The sequence below is a fragment of the Plecotus auritus genome (assembly GCF_963455305.1).
Source record: "Plecotus auritus genome assembly, chromosome: 15".
In the NCBI taxonomy this organism is placed as follows: domain Eukaryota; kingdom Metazoa; phylum Chordata; class Mammalia; order Chiroptera; family Vespertilionidae; genus Plecotus; species Plecotus auritus.
The window spans coordinates 17737862-17751089 of NC_137781.1; the positions used below are offsets into that span (position 1 = coordinate 17737862).

General features: G+C 46.1%; 1 long non-coding RNA gene across 1 annotated transcript in view; it reads right to left on the minus strand.

Moving 5' to 3' along the window:
- LOC308238991 overlaps positions 1-11538 on the minus strand; it is a 66898-nt gene extending 55360 nt beyond the window's left edge. The window contains exon 1 of the long non-coding RNA XR_013959674.1: positions 11244-11538. This is a non-coding gene — a long non-coding RNA (uncharacterized lncRNA). The remainder of the gene's footprint in view (positions 1-11243) is intronic.
- Positions 11539-13228: the final 1690 nt, after the last annotated feature.

A 13228-nucleotide genomic window follows, 5' to 3' on the forward strand; every position in this document is an offset into this window, starting at 1 on the left:
CTATTGATCACTGTAACAGCCCTCAACAACAAGAGGCTGGTGTGCACACATATTTCACCTAAGCTTTCGACCAGGGATGTACCACCACAATACACCCTCTTTTCAGGAATTAACCTGAAATTCACCACACTGTATTATCAGCAGATAATGGACTCAACCTTCATTCCCTCTTATTTAAATGTCATGGCTCTGCGCCATGAATGCACATGCCCTCTCTAAGGGCACATCATTCTTTCCCCCACACCTGTCTCACACCTGCACTCCCACACCCACATCCCCCAAAGTCATCTCCTTGACTTCCTACTCATTGTTCAGCATGTGTGGTATAGATACTGCTTGACAAATTCAAACAGGAATAAGTTCTGCACCAATTCTGAGAGTCCACACTCATTGAGGCAGCCTTCAGTCCTGCAATGAAGGCCTCTCTCCCTGATTGTGTTTTCTTTCAACCTCACCTATTGAGAAACTCATCAGGTCTCATATCCAGATGCCACCTCCACTAGTGCTGCACCTGATCTCCCTTCACAAGTCACAGCCTTCATCACTCAGGTCCCATAGTCTACCGCCCTCTACCCCATGCCCAGTGAGTCTCACCGATGACCACTCATGCCCTAAGCAAATCAACCAGACTGAGGAAAACAACCCAGGCTAAGGCTCACAACAATATCCTGTTATGTGTTTAACATGTAAATATGTAACAGCAGCAGTCTCACCTTGTTTGATTGCTCTTCAGTTTCCAATTAAAAAGAAGAAAAAAAAAAAGATGATCTACAACACTTCCCTAGTCCCTACACTCTGCCTACATTTTAAAGAAATTTTCATCCTGAACTATGCCTCAGAGTTCCGGTTGCTCATGAACGGCTCCCTGAAATATCACAAGCCTAACAGGTAAAATATAAAAGTTTTGGTATCCCCAGTGAACATTACAGTTTCTACTATGAATATCTGCATCTCAGCTGATGGTCCTTCCATACCTCCAGTTGCCAAATGCAATCTTTCATGCCATCCCTGATTCTTACCTCTCTCTCAACCTCCAAATTAGAAAATCCTGGTGGCCACACCTAAAACACCAATCCAGAATCCAAAGCTTATTTCACCTCCACAGCCACCCTCAGTGGCCAGTTACTATGACACTAACCAAGACGATCATAGCAGCATCCATCCTAGTCTTTCTACCGCCTCCATCCCATCTACCGTGTTTTCCCAAAAATAATACATCCTCTGAAAATAAGACCTACTTACAGGTTTCCTTCTGAGTGAAATATAAGGTATCCCCCGAAAATAAGGCCCCCAGGCTCTGTCTCAGAATGAAAATTAATTTACCGTAAACTGGTCGCTAGGGCCGCCCCGACTGGTGTCTAGCAACCAGTGACGTTATGCGGAGTCCTGATGTCACTGCTGTGTGGAGGCGGAGCCGAGGTCGGAGTGAGCGGTGAGCACGGGGCGAAAGAGAGGAGGAGACTTTCGCAGATGCATGTAGAAGAACAGGAGGATTAGAGCGGACGGGACGCGGCGAAGGTGGTGAGTGCTGGTCTGTCTCTGGTGACACTACCTGATGCTCGCGGCCGCCTTCATGATGACTGAAGGTTCTCAGTCAGTGGCAGACCCTGCTCCAGCCCAGATCCAGGCCCCAGCAAGCCCAGTGACAGTCCCCAGGCAGGCCCCAGGGGGTAAATGTCTGATAAAGGGGTAGGGGGGATGTCTGGTGAAGGTGCTCAGTGGCACAGGGGTGGGGGGAGAGGGATCACTTAAAATGACACAGGAGGATCAGAGGGGGCAATCAAAATGACACAGGAGGATCAGAGGGGGCAATCAAAATGACACAGGAGGGTCAGAGGGGACAATCAAAATGACACAGGAGGATCAAAAGGGGTTACTAAAATGGTAATCCCTCCTCTGATCCCCCCTGTGTCATTTTGAGTGATCCCCCTCTCCCCACTTTGATACCCCAATTCCTTTTTTTTTTTACCCCTAGTATTGAGCGCAAAAAGAAAAAGCTACTCCGTGGAGTACAAGAAAGGAATCGTGGAAGACTCTTGGGGCCAAAATCTTACTGCCTTCTGCAAAGAGAAGATGTTGAGTATCCGAATGGTCCGAAAATGGCGAGCAGAGTATGGTAACCTCATTGAACAAGTGGACAAGGGAAATGCTAAAAAGCCCAAGTGTGGATCAGGTCAGCAACCATTATTTTCCGAGCTGGAAGACCTGATCTGTGAATGGGTTGTTGACAGGAGAGCAAAGGCTTTGGTTGTGAATAGAGCTCAGATTCAAGAATTTGCCCTTGCAATGGCACCACAGTTTGACATAGCCCCCGAAGACTTCAAAGCATCACAACACTGGCTGGATAATTTCCTTCAGCGAAGTGAACTGTCTTTAAGAAGATCTACAACATTGTTTAGATTGGAAGATACTCAAGTTATTAAGCGAGCACTTGCATTCAAGTCCTTTATTGATGCTGACTTCTCTAAATACAATCTTTCCAACATGATTGCTATGGATGAAACTGCAGTGTTTATGGGCCAATCATCTCAAACAACAATTGAACAGCAGGGTGCCTCCTTAGCGTACATTCCCTCCACTGCTTACGAAAGTGCATGTGTTTCCTGTATTTTGGCAATTCGTCTGGATGGCACTAAAATCCCACCTTTAATCATTTCTAAGGGCAAGAAGAAAAAGATTGAACGTGTTTTGGGCGTTTTTATTCTTGAAACTGAAAAAGCCTGGGCCACACAAGCAGTTATAAGGAAGTGGGTCGATTTAATGCTGCCGCTTGTTATGCGAGGGAGCCAAAGAGGTCTGCTAGTCTGGGATGCAGCCAGCACTCACTGCGCTAAAGACATGAAGACATTTCTTCACGAAAGAAAAATAGATCAGATAATGATTCCCGCAGGAATGACGGCCTATCTCCAGACTCTTGATATTGCAATAAACAAGCCATTCAAAGACAATTTGCACATGGAAATTAATGACTACATTGAAAATAGAATGGAGAGAAATCAGCGTGGAAACTTTGTGAAACCTAAACTGCAAGAAGTTGTGACTTGGGTGAAGAATTCATGGGAGAAAATCACTGACACTTGCATTGCAAATGCACTGTGAGCAGGCTACCTTGACAAGAAGTACTCAAAGACAGTGCTATTGCTAAACATGAGAGATTTGGTCCACTGATTCTGAAAGAAATGGAGTCACAAGAAATTCACCAGGAAATTCAGGAATTGGATTGTTATGATGATGTTCCAGAAGATGATGACAGGATTGTCATTGAATAAATGAGTAAATTCTTGATACTGTAGGATTTACAGTTTGTCTGGTTTGTGTTGACAACTACCGTACTACCGTACTGTATACAGGTAATATATTTCCTTAATTTTCATTTAACAATAAATGTGTACCATATTCTTCTTCATGGAAAAATAAGACATCCCCTGAAAATAAGACCTAGTGTGTCTTTGGGGGCAAAATTAATATAAGACACTGTCTTATTTTCGGGGAAACAGGGTAACAGAAAAGGACATAGCACAAGAAAAGAAAATAAATGAAATGGAGGCAAGCAATTTATCAGGGAAAGAATTCAGAGTAATGGTTATAAGGATGCTGAAACAACCAGATTAGAAATTCACCAGTATGTGTAAGAATCAGGAGGAAATGAAGAATGGAAGGTTTCAACAGTATACTAGGAGAAGCTGAGGGCAGAATCAGCAAGTTAGAAGACAAGGTAGAGAAAACACCCAAGCAGAGCAGTAACTGGAAAGAAACTTATAAAGCAGGAGAATAAACTTATAAATCCAAGAATACTCTATTCAGCAATACTAACATTCAAAATTGAAGGTGAAATCAGGAGCTTCACAGACAAAAGAAGGCTAAGGGAGTTTATTGCCACCAAGCTAGCAATACAAGAAATGCTAAAGGGAATGCTTTAAAAAGAAGTGCTAAGTGACTGTGGCAACAAACAAAGCCCTGTCAATAAAAACCTTAAATGTAAATGGATTAAATGCTTCAATCAAAAGACATAGGGTAGCTGAATGGATAAGAAAACATGACCCACATATATGCTGCCTACAAGAGACTCACCTTAGAACAAAGCACTAAGAACAAAGGATTGAAAGTGAAGGGATGGATATTCTTTTTCAGGCAAGTGGAAATAAATTTTTTTAAAAATCTTGGTTTGGTTCAGTGGCTAGAGTGTTGGCCTGTGGACTGAAACGTCCCGGGTTTGACTCCGGTCAAAGGCAATGCTTGGGTTGCAGGCTTGATCCCCATTTGGGGGTGTGTAGGAGGCAGTAGCCAATCAATGATTCTCTCTCATCATTGATGATTCTCTCTCTCACTCTCCCTTCTTTTCTGAAAGAAATAAAATTAAAATGTTTTTTAAAAGCTTAAAAAATAAAGCTGGGGCAGCAATACTTATACCTGACAAAATTGACCTCAAAGTGAAGACCAGAATATGTCATAAGGAAGGCCACTTCGTAAAATCAAAGAGATTGATTCAACAAGAGGATATAACTCTGACAAACATATATGTACCCAATATAGGCACACACAAATACGTTAAAAAAAAACACACACACAAAAAAACCTTCTGGAAGATACCAAGGGAGAAGTTGACAGCAATACAATCATAGTATGGGACTTTAATACCCCATTGACATCACTGGATAATTTTTCTGGTAAAAAAAAAAAATCACCAAAGAAACAGCTATCGTAAACAACTTATGAGATGACTGGAATTAACTGACATCTTCAGAACTTTTCACCCTAAAGTATGGAATATACATTCTTCTCAAGTGCACGTGGAAAATTTTCAAAGATAAGACCACATATTAGGACACTAAGTCTCTAAAAATTCAAGATTGTAATCATATCAAGCATCTTCTCATATCAAAATGGTGGAAAATTAGATATCAACTATAATAAAAACAACAATCAAACACATGGAGGCATGCTATTAAATAATGAGTGGGTTACCAAAGTGTTCAAGGAAGAAGTAAAAAAGACATTCTGAAAACAAATGAAAATGAAAACACAAGAATCCAAAATCTATGGGACATAATGAAAGCAGTCCTTGGAGAGAAGTTCATAGCACTACAGCCCTATCTCAAAAAACATGAAAAACAGGTAATAAGTTTTCTAACCCTATAACTTAAAGAACTAGAAAGAGAGCAACAAGAAAATCCCAAAGTAAGTGGAAGGAAATAATAAAGATCAGAGAGAAAGTAAATGACATAAAGACCAAGAAAACAACACAAAAGTTCGATGGGTCCAAGAGCTGGTTCTTTGCAAAGAAAAACAAGATTGAAGTGCCCTAACCAGTTTGGCTCAGTGGATAGAGCGTCGGCCTGCGGACTCAAGGGTCCCAGGTTCGATTCCAGTCAAGGGCATGTACCTTGGTTGCGGGCACATCCCCAGTGGGGAGTGTGCAGGATGCAGCTGATCGATATTTCTCTCTCATCAATGTTTCTAACTCTCTATCCTTCTCCCTTCCTCTCTGTAAAAAAAATCAATAAAATATATATATATATAAAATTTAGATTAAAGAACCTCTAGCTAGGCTCACCAAGAAACAAACAGAGGACCCAAATAAAGAAAATTAGAAATGAAAGGGGTGAGGTAACAACCAATAACACAGAAATACCAAGGATTGTAAAAAATATATATATACTACAAACAACTTTATTCTAACAAACTGGACAACCTAGACGAAATGGACATATTCCTAGAAAAAAATACAATCTTCCAAAACTCAATCAGGAAGAAAATGAATAGGCCAATAACTACTGATGAAATTGAAGCAATAAAAAAAAAAAATACTTCCAGCAAACAAAAGCTCTGGTCTGGACAGCTTCACGGGGAGTTTTCTAAATATTCAAAGAAGAACTAACACTGATCCTCCTCAGACTATTCCAAAAAATTCAAGAGAAAAGAACATTTTCAAGCTCTTTATATGAAGTCAGCATTACCCTAATCCCCAAAACAGATAAATACACTACAAAGGAAGGGATTCACAAAGACAATATCCCTGATGAACATAGATGCTAAAATCCTCAACAAAATATTAACAAATCACCTCAAGCAATATATTAAAAAGATCATATACCATGACCGAGTGAGATTTATTCCAGGGATGCAAGACTGGTACAATATCTGCAAATCAATAAATGTGATACATTACATAAACAAATTGAAAGACAAAAAACATATGATCATATCAATTGATGCCAAAAAAAAGCATTTGACAAAATCCAACACCCCCATTTTAAAAACATTTTTTATTGATTTCAGAGAGGAAGGGAGAGGGAGAGATAGAAATATCAATGATGAGAGAGAATCATTGATTGACTGCCTGCTGCACGCCCCCTACTGGGGATGGAGCCCGCAACCTGGGCATGTGCCCTTGACCAGAATTGTACCTGGGACCCTTCAGTCCACAGGCTGATGCTCTTTCCACTGAGCCAAAGCGGCTAGGGCCCAACACTCTTTTTTGATAAAAACTCTCAACCAAGTGAGAATAGAAAGATCATACCTCAACATAATAAAAGACTTATATGACAAACCTACAGCAAACATCATACTCAATGGGCAAATAGGAAAACCATTTCCCCTAAGAACAGGAAAAAGACAGGGATGCTCACGTTCACCACTCCTGTTCGACACAGTATTGGAAGTGCTACCCATAGCGATCAGATAAGAGGAAGAGGTAAAAGGTATTCAAATTGGAAAAGAAGTAAAACTCACTATTCGCAGATGACATGATACTGTACATAGAAAACTCTAAAGACTCCATCAAAAAACTACTAGAATTAAGAAATGAATTCAGCAATGTAGCAGGATATAAAATTAACATCTAGAAATTTATGGTATTTTTACACCAATAATGAACTCACAGAAAGAGAAACTACAAAACCAATCCAATTTTACATTGCAACAAAAAAAAATTAAATATACTTAGGAATAAACTTAACTAAGGTAAAAGACCTGTACTCAGAAAACTACAGGCCATTGAAAAAAGAGAGAATGAGATATATACTATTGGAAGAGTATGCTGTGTTCATGGATTGTTAGAATCAACATCATTAAAATGTCCATACTACCCAAGCAATCTATAGATTCAATGCAATCCCCGTGAAAATACAATGACATATTTCACAGACCTAGAACAAACTCTCCAAAAATTTATATGGAATAAAAAAAAGATCCCAAATAGCCACAGCAATCCTGAGAAAGAACAAAGTTGGAGGGATCACAATATCAGATATCAATCATATTACAAAGCCACTGTTCTCAAAACTGCCTGGTACTGGCACAAGAACAGACATATAGACCACTGGAACAGAGGAGAGAACCCAGAAAATCGACCCAAGCCATTATGCTCAATTAATATTTGACAAAGGAGGCAAGAACACACAATGGAGACAAGACAGTCTCTTCAATAAATGGTGCTGGGAAAATTGGACAAATACATGCAAAAAAAATGAAACTAGCCCACCTACTTACACCAAACACAAGAATAAGCTTAAAAATGGATAAAAGACTTAACGTAAGACGGGAAACCATAAAAATCTTAGAAGAATCCATAGGCAGCAAAATCTCAGACAACTCTCACAGCAATATGTTTAAGGATACATCTCCTAGGACAGTGGTTGGGAAGCTCATTAGTCAACAGAGCCAAATATCAACAATACAACAAGTGAAATTTCTTTTGAGAGCCAAATTTTTTAAACTTAAACTATATAGGTTGGTACATTGTTATTAACTTATTTAGGGTACTCCTAAGCTGGCCTTTGCTAAAAACTCAAGGGGCCAAAGAGCCGCATGTGGCTCACGAGCCATAGTTTGCCGATCACTGTCCTAGGATAATGGAAACCATGGAGAAAATATACAAGTGGGACTACATCAAAATAAAAAGCTTTGCACAGCAAAAGAAACCATCAATAAAACATCAAGAAAGCCCACTGCATGGGAGAACATATTTGCTAATGTTACATCCAATAAGGATTTAATCTCCAAAATTTATAGGGAACTCATACATCTTTAACAAAAGAAAAATAAACAATCCAGTCAAAAATGGGCAAAGGACATAAATAGATACTTTTCGAAAGTGGACATACAGAAAGTCAAGAGATATATGAAAAAATGCTCAAAATCACTAATCATTGGAGAGATGCAAATCAAAATGACAATGAGGTATCATTTCACACCTGTCAGAATGGCTTTCATCAACAAATCAATAAAGGACAAGTGCTGGTGAGGATGTGGAGAAAAAGAAACGCTGGTACACTGCTGGTGGGAATGCAGACTTGTGCAGCCACTGTGGAAAACTGTACAGTTTCCTCAAAGAATTAAAAATGGAAATTGCATTTGACCCAATAATCCCATTTCTAGGAATATATCCCAAAATATCAGAAACATCAATCAGAAAGAATATATGCACCCCTATGTTCACAGCAGTACAATTTACCATAGCTAAGGTCTGGAAACGGCCTAAGTGCCCATCAGCAGATGAGTGGATTAAAAAACTGGTCCAGCCAAAACCGGTTTGGCTCAGTGGATAGAGCGTCAGCCTGCGGACTGAAAGGTCCCAGGTTCGATTCCGGTCAAGGGCATGTAACTTGGTTGTGGGCACATCCCCAGTAGGAGGTGTGCAAGAGGCAGCTGATCGATGTTTCTCTCTCATCGATGTTTCTGACTATCTATCCCTCTTCCTTTCTCTCTGTAAAAAATCAATAAAATATATTTAAAAAAAAAAAAAAAAAACTGGTCCATCTATATAATGCAACACTATGCTGCTATAAAAAAGGAAGAACTCTTACCATTTGCAATACCATGGATGGACCTAAACGAAATAAGCCAATCAGAGAAAGATAAGTATTACATGATCTCACTCATTTGCAGAATTTAATGAACATAAACAGATGAACAAAAATAGATCCAGAGACATGTAAGTATTAAAAAGTCAAACCTCAGACGTAAGGCAGGGGAGGGAGGGTAAGAGATCAACCAAAGTACTTGTATAGATGAACAAAAGCATAACCAATGGACACAGACAGTAGGGGGGTGAGGCCTGTGCTGGAGGGTGAGAGTGTGTGGCAGAGGTCAATAGGGAAAAAGGAGACATATATAATACTTTCAACAACAAAGGATTTTTAAAAACACACAAAAGAACCACAATCAGATCTCAGATATCCACAGCCCACCTCCCCTGGAGCACTTATGACCCTTCACCAGGCACAGCCAACATCTCTCCACTTAACCGTCACTCAAGTCCCAGCCCCGACAGCCCTCTGCACCAAGCCCAGTGAGTCTCACAGATGACCACTCAAGCCTCTAAGAAAACCCACAAGACTGATTGCAACCCCCCAGGTCACACCAAGGGTCACAGCAAAATCCTGGTGTTTAGAGAATATGTACCAACCCTAATCTCTTGTTGGATTTACTCTTCAGCCTCCAGTTCATCTCATGTCCACTCATCTTTTAAAGGCCTTGGCCACTGGGAAACCATTATCTCTCCCAACTCTACATGACCACTTATATCCTTACTAGAGGCCCGGTGCACGAATTTGTGCACGGGTGGGGTCCCTCGGCCTGCCTGGCAATTGGGGCCGATTGGGGCCAGCCAGCTCGGGGGAGGGACCACGGGAGGTTGGCTGGCCGGGGGAGGGACCACGGGAGGTTGGCCGGCCAGCCAGCTAGGGAGAGGGACCGTGGGAGATTGGCTGTGGGAGCACACTGACCATCAGGGGGCAGCTCCTGCATTAAGTGTCTGCCCTCTGGTGGTGAGTGCGTCGTCATAGTGACCGGTCAACCGGTCATTTGGTCTATCAGTCATAACCATCGCTTAGGCTTTTATATATATAGATGCTATGCTGTGATACCTACCTCCTACAAACAGGGGCCCCAACAGGAAAGCCAGTCCTTAGGCCCACACTGTCCCATCTGAGCTACTATTATCATCCTGATCATGATTCCCTATATATTTTTTAATAAATTTTATTTCAGAAAGGAAGAAAGAGGAAGGGAGATGGAAACATCAATGAGCATCACTGATTGGCTGCCTCCTACATGCCCCATACTGGGGATTGAGCCCATAACCCGGGCATGTGCCCTTGACTGGAATCGAACCTGGGATCTTTCAGTCCGCAGGCCGAGCTTTATCCACTGAGCCAAACCAGCTAGGGCCCATGATTCCCTATACCAGTGGTCGGCAAACTCATTAGTCCACAGAGCCAAATATCAGCAGTACAATGATTGAAATTTCTTTTGAGAGCCAAATTTTTTAAACTTAAACTATATAGTTAGGTACATTGTTATTAACTTAATTAGGGTACTCCTAAGCTGGCCTTTGCTAAAAACTCAAGGGGCCAAAGAGCCACATGTGGCTTGCGAGCCGCAGTTTGCCGACCACTGCCCTATACTAAAGTGATCTATAGTCCTGGCTGATGTGTCTCAGTTGCTTGAGCATCGACCCATGATGCACTGAGAGGTTGCAGGCACCAGTCCTGGTCAGGTCACATGCCTGCAACCGATGGATCCTTGTTTTTGCTCATGGATGTTTCTCTGTCTCTCACCCTCTCCCTTTCTATGTCTAAAATCAATGAAAGTATGTATATTTTAAAAAGATACCGGCCAGTTCCTGAACCAGCTCAGTCTTCACTCCGAGCCTTTGCACGTTCTGGTCCCTGTGCTTGGGAGGACCTCCCACATCTCATCCACTCGTTGCCCAAACCAGGGTGCACTTCCTAAAGCCCTAGTCGTGGCCTTAGGACTCTGGGCTGAGTGTCTGCCGGTCCCAGGGCTGGAAGAGGGGCTGGACGGTCCCAGGACCCCACTACCTCTGAGGCCACAGGAGTGTGAGGCCCTGAAATCAGCGCCACAACCCGGTCCCCTAAGCGGCTCCGCACCTGCAGGAACCTGTGAGAACCAAAGGTGTGGGGAGGGCCTGGCACCACCGCCAGGACCCAGGGGCTCAGGCTGCTCAGGGCCCTGGCCCAGCCCCGGGGCCGGGTGATGCTCGCATGACCTCAGGGCTCAATGTCCCCTGTTGTTCACAACCACAGATGGCCCCGTCGCCCTGAGAATGAAAGTAAAATTCTCACGGGAAACCGCCTCTCCTCTCTGTCGCCTCTAGACACAAACCAGGCCTGGGTTTCCGCACCCTCCCGGCTCAGCCACACCCCCACGGCCTTCCCCGGGACATCGCAGCCGTCGCCCTCCTTCCCCCTCACCCTGTGTCACCCACGAGGACTCACTGTTCTGGACGCTGCGACCTGGGCTGCGGGACCTGAGCGGCGCCGGCACCGACGCTGGAGGGTCAAGGGGGTGAGGCCGAGTGGAATTGTCAGCACAGAGGAGTCTGGGAGGCCCGGAGACCCCAGTCCCGGGTGTTGGGGCTCAACAAGCCTCAGACCCACCCTTCGCAGCGGGGACGCTGCCGCCCTCGCCTCCTCCTACTCCCGACCAACGCTCAACCTGCGCGCTGAACCCTGCAGGACCGTTAACGGAAGGCAAAACGCCCGCCACGCAGAGGACGCCGGAAGTCCCGCCCTAACCGAAAGGGCAGGAACCAAAACGAGGTCACCTCTCCTGAGACGGGCGCATTGCCTTCTGGGTGATGTAGTTTCTCCACGCAGCCAGGCCGTGACCTTGGTGAGTAAGGTGTGACGCTGCCAGTGGCGCTGGGGAAGGAGGAGATGGGACCAGAGGCCTGGTTACCGGGGACAGACTGACACCTCCCGGGGGGGAGGGGGGGAGAGAGACACTGGGAGAGACCCCCAAAGAACAGAGACCCGGGGAGATGGGAGACATCTGTAACACCTTCAACAATAAAAGTACACATTACCTGTTATTTAAAAACTATAATGAGGCTCAGCTGGCGCTGCTCAGTGGTTGACGCCGACCTAGGAACCGGGAGACCAGGTTCGATGCTGGGGAGGCGCGTGCACGGGTCGCAGGGTCCATGTCCGGTGGCGGCGGCCATGCGGGAGGCCGCTAACCGGGGATCGCTCCCCTCACCGGTGGTTTTCTCCCCCCGCCCCCTTTCTCCTCTGAAATCAACACAAAGACTCTTTATGGGACGGAAGGGCCGCCAGGTGTCAGACCCGCCGCGGGGCCTGAGCGGGGCGCTCTCCGGGCTGCTACCAGGTGGGGCCTGGGGTGCGGGCCGAGGGCGCGAGGAGGGCGGGGATGCGGCCCCTTCCTCGGTCCGCAGGGCAGCCCGGGCCCCAAAGCGGCTGAGGCTCCACGTCGCGTCGCCCAAGGGCGCCTAGTCCGGAGCCTTCTCCCTGGGCCCGTCCTTCCTCCTCCTCCTGGAGCTGAGGCGCTGCTGCGGGGCGTGCGGTGCCTCCAGGGCGTCAGGTCCCTCCTGCTCGCCCTCCACCTGCCCTCCGTCCCCCTGCCCTTCGGACTTGGAGGGGGCTCCTGGCTCCCGCCACGCAGGGCACCTGCGCCCGCCCAGTCCTCCCCCTCGCGTCCTAGTCGGCCGCCCACCTGCTCCTCCTCCCGCCACCTTCATCGCGGCCCTGGGCGTCGTGGGCTGCCTCGGGCCATCCGAGAACAAGCGCCTCCCGCTCACCTTCCCGCCTTGCTGCTGCTGCTGGGGTTCCCGCTGGAGGCCCCACCCGGACCGGATGGACAAGTCTGTGCAGCGAGGCCTGAAGAAGGGCCGCCCCAGGCCCCCCCACGCCGGAAGCGTCATCCGCACCCACTGTTCAGCGGCCGGGTCTCCACCCCCCACGCGGCCGGGTTGGAGGCTCCCCACGCCCCGCACGGCCCGCCTCCTGCAGCCTGAGCTCAGAGGGAGCCAAGGGCTGCGCGCACCTGGCACGTGGGGAGGCGCAGCGGACAAGAAGGTGAGGATGCGGCCCCAGGAGCACCCGTGGCTCTGGAGTCTCGGGCTGTGCGCGGCCCTGCGGCAGGTCTGAGCCTGACCTTCGCCAGGACCTTGTGCTGCCAGAGACTAACCCTACCCCCCCACTCCCGACAGCTGCCTGCCTGCCACCTGCTTCCTGCCACAGGAGGCCTCCCAGCACCTGCAGGAGGAGAGCTGGCGCCCTCAGTGTCCACACCCACATGACTCAGGATTCTGGCTGGGTGTCTCTTCAAGGTCCCAGGTCCCAGGCTGGAAGAGTGGCTGGACGACCCCAGGACTCCACTACCTCAGAGGCCACAAGAGTGTGAGGCCCTGAAATCAGCTCCACAACCCGGTCCCCTAAGTGGCTCTGCATCAACAGGAACC